At 40.0% G+C, this 4,312-nt stretch overlaps 1 long non-coding RNA gene across 1 annotated transcript in view; it reads right to left on the reverse strand.

Annotated features, from left to right (window-relative positions):
* Positions 1 to 4,312, reverse strand: part of LOC116670432 (uncharacterized) — a 90,532-nt gene that overhangs the window by 50,313 nt on the left and 35,907 nt on the right. The window lies entirely within an intron of this gene.

Below are 4,312 nucleotides of genomic sequence, written 5' to 3' on the forward strand. Positions count from 1 at the left end.
AAAAAAAAAAAAATTCAAAAATAATCCCAGACTGTTTCCTTATCGTCTCATTTTTATGTTAATGTCACATTCCACCATGTAATTTACATCATTGTGAAATCTCACATCCAGCATTATGGATGCTAGATAACATCACAGATCAAATCCTATTTGCAAAAAAGATTTACACTGTGCATGCTCACTTTGTGATACCTTAAATAGAAATAGATAAAATCTAATGAAAATCACTAAAAACACACAGGTGAGTCACCTACATCAGATACAGGGCTGTTACTGGCGCCCGATCTGGTCTCCAGTTACTGCCACCGCCTGGGTGCTGTCGCCAGCATTACACAATGTAGTGGCTTGTTCTGACCTTCTGTTCATCCAGCCAGCGCAGCAAGAGTGCATTGCTGGGAATGGATCCAAGCTAGGCAGCACCATGTGGTTAATCCCAATGCAACTACAGCGCCGAGGATACCCACAAGGTTGGCACAGTATAAGAGCATGACAGAGACATAGCCTGGGTACCAAATTTCTTACGATGTTGCCGCTTAATCCCAGAGAGCTGCAACAATATATAAATTCAGAGAGATGAAGGGAAAGACAGTGATACATTGTTTTTGCCTTAGGTGAGACACCTGTTACTGTCTCGACATGACAGAGAAAGTAGAGATCAGAGAAGATGCTCTGGAGAATGGGCTTTTGCTTTGTGTGTACTACACACAAGCTACAGTTGCTGACACAGTTGTTCATAACCCTTTTATTCAGGCTTTTGTTATTGTGCATACACATAGACAGTCCTGCAAATGCATGTGAGCATGCTTCTATGATCACACACACTCCTCCAGAAAGTACACCTACAACACCACAGATGATCATAAGCTTGGGCAGAGGTCCATTTCCCATCTGCTGCGTAAATCAATATCTTTAAAAAGAGTAGACGGACTACTCCTCATTCTCCCTTCTATCCTTTTTCATTTATACAAGTGTTTCTGTGGATGGGAACTACTTTAAATAACAAAAACAAAGGCCTGCGTGACACACACCCAACAACTTGAGAGTGAGTAAATCAATGCTGGCAGCCATGCAGAGAGCGAACGTACATTAAATAGCTGCAGTGTCAGTTTACCTCCATGTTTATGTAAGACAATCCCTCTGACAAAACATAATTATATCTTCCAAACTGAGAGCAAAGTACATGCAGGAAAATTTAATTAGTGCCTCTGCCTGTCAATGCGTGAATGATTGTTGTGATGGGCATACGTTTCCCTACCTACAGGGGATACACTGTAAAAGAAACACTGGAGAAGAGAGAAAGCACGTTTGTGTGTGAGTGCATGAAGGTGGAGGGGATTAGCTGATTGGCATGCAGGTGGAGTACTTCTCTGAATGCAGCAATATTTGCAGCAAGCCTCTGACAAGCAGATGCCACTCAATCATGTGAGCCCCATTCAAACCCTTTCCTCAAGGCACAGATGGTGCAGGACTGAACAATTCCACCGTTAAAATCCACATAAACGCATAACATGACGTACGGTATATCATTTAATAAAGAAGACAGCTCACATCCAGCTTAGTTAAACAGTAAACTTCAGCTGAAGTCAATAATGTTACAAAATAGAAAGCCAATAAGTCTACATGAAATTACGTTTGTCTTTTCAGCAATTCATGCCAACATGACAGCTTACACTGCAATACACTAAGCACCAGCAGCTGATCTCTGAGCTGCTGTTGCAGTGTGCCTCCAGGGCAAGTTTTGGAGAGGTACCTTCCAATTCCCACCCTGTTCTCACACTCAATATGGTGACACAGAATGTGTCAGACAGAGTCAAGCTCTGCTATCAAGCTCCAGATAATTGTGTGGCCTCATGGAGAGCAAGCACATGGAGTTTAAACTTGCCTTCAGCTATAAGCACAGTCAAAACCAAAATGACAGAAAGCAGAGAAGAAGAGTGAAGACTGAGTTTGCTGCCTTGAGGGAATGATAACCTTTCTTAACAAGTCCCTTGTTGAAAAGTAATGGAAGATTTTTAAAAGCAGTGCAGGCGTGTCAATAATGTAGGACGCAGCGAGAAAATTTGGTGGATGAAATCCCGTCTGCTTTGACAATCAAGGATGTATTCTTTATGGTGCTGAGGTCTGAAATGTGTTTCGGTATTCGGGTAACAACCATTTCACAGTGACTTACGATAAAGATTTTTTATCTTAAATTATCTCACATTTGAGTGCAAACCAATTCCAGTGACTTGATTCTATCAGGTTTTTTCACCAAACTGTGACATCTACATAGATTGCTAACTGACACCTCTCCAGTTGATCTGACAGAATCTAACACCTTTAGATGTCCTTTAAGCCAGTTTATCATTATCACTCTATTCTCCTTTCTTTCACTTGTTTCCTTTCTCATCTGTGCCCAGACCATGAAGTGACACCTGACCCCGTTGGTCCCCGAGGTAAACGCAAAGCCTAATGACTTAGAAAACTGGCAGTACAATTTCTGCCCTTAAAGCAGAGGGAAGTAATTGAAATTTCTAAACAGAACACAATCAGCAAAATTAAGGAAAAGGAACTAAACAGCAGTCTTTTACAGAGGTCTTGATGGACACTCCCTGTAGCATTGTAAACAACCAGCTGTAACACTGTATTTCACAAAGAACCAAGAGTAATAGAAGAGGCTATGAGATCCTTGGTCAAAATCATTGCATATGGGCGCCAGGATAACTCAGTTGGTAGAGCGGGAGCCCATTTATGGAGGTTTGCTCCTCGACTCAGCAGGCCCGGGTTTGACTCCGACCTGCGGCCCTTTGCTGCGTGTCATTCCCCCTCTCTCTCCCCCCCCTTTCACTTCTTCAGCTGTCCTGTCATTAAGGGCCTAGAGTGCCCAAAAAATAATTAAAAACAAAAAAAACAAATCAACGCTTTGTAAGCCAGCTGTCTGCTTTACTAATCAGTATAGCTCCCAAACAACCAGTACAAAGCTGTAGATAATTTGATTTTAAGATTTCAAGGCTCTTAAGGTGGCATTACAGTTAACTGACAGTATAGCTTAGGAATGAAGGAATAAGGCTTTATCTAACTGACTGCATTTAATTGATGAACATTGATATTGAGGCATCCAGTTCAGAGGTATCAAAATAGAATATTTTTGTCAATATTTCCCAGCCCTAATTTTATGATATTTCTTTGCAATTGTTACACCATTTCTATGGTGGCCGACAGGCGCAAACGCCCTGCAACTTAAGAAAAAACATGTAAATAGACAAAACAAGGAAATTTAGAAAACTTTATTAAATTTGACAACCCATGCGCAGCATTTAGCAAATCCATTGCAAATGCACACAACCAAATACATAAACACGCTGCAAATATAGAAACCATGCAAAAAGAAAAGCACACAAATCCCCCCAAAAAAGAAGCAATGCAAAAAGAAAATCAGATGCAAACAAAAAAAAATGCAGCAAAAGGAAGTTCTCCAGGAGCGCTAAGTGGAAGAGAGAGAGAGCCGGGACACGTTCAATCCTTTTAATCATAGACTGTTAATATACAGTCTATACTCTTAATACATCCATGCTTCAAACTCAGAACGGTGTGAAACAGTGTGCAACTGCTTTGAGATCATAGACTGTAAATATTAAGTCTATGTTTGAAATACGTTTTCTCTCGTTTGGTGGTGTCTCGGCGCAGGTCACAAGATACTCAATCAGCAGAGACATGTCTGTAAACTTGTGGTAATAAAACATTTAAAACCGAATCAGCGTTTAATATTGATTTGTTTGTTTAAGCCATATGACATGAGAGGGTTTCATTTCAAGGTCCGAAAGGCACATCAATGAAGTGTAGGCCACCCCAAGTGTAATATTGTGATTATCACTTATTTGGTAACCATTGTTGTATAATCAATCTCAATTCATATTGTGGAGCAATTTGCTCTTGAAATAAAAAACAAAACAAAAAAAACAGACAGTATTTCTACTCCCTCCGTTTAGTTAGCCAGCCAATTTGCACTATATAGACAGTGGGATTTATTACACTGAATTAATCCCCCCCCCCACACACATTTTAAACACAAAACTGCTAACTCCATCGTGTTGTAAGTAAGACATCTGCTGAAAACGTTATTGTATTCATTACATAGACCGTTATATGATTCATTAGCATGATTGCCTTATTGTTTAGTTAAAAAACATCCAAAACACCAAAGTACAAAGAAATAACAGACCAGAAACAAGCTTTTATTTTGCGGACGGCACCAGCCTGGAGGGCATGAGACGGGAGCATAGACTGTATAACAATAATAAACAACAACAATAATAATAATAATAATAATAAT

Source organism: Etheostoma spectabile, chromosome 20 (assembly GCF_008692095.1).
Source record: "Etheostoma spectabile isolate EspeVRDwgs_2016 chromosome 20, UIUC_Espe_1.0, whole genome shotgun sequence".
Taxonomy (NCBI): domain Eukaryota; kingdom Metazoa; phylum Chordata; class Actinopteri; order Perciformes; family Percidae; genus Etheostoma; species Etheostoma spectabile.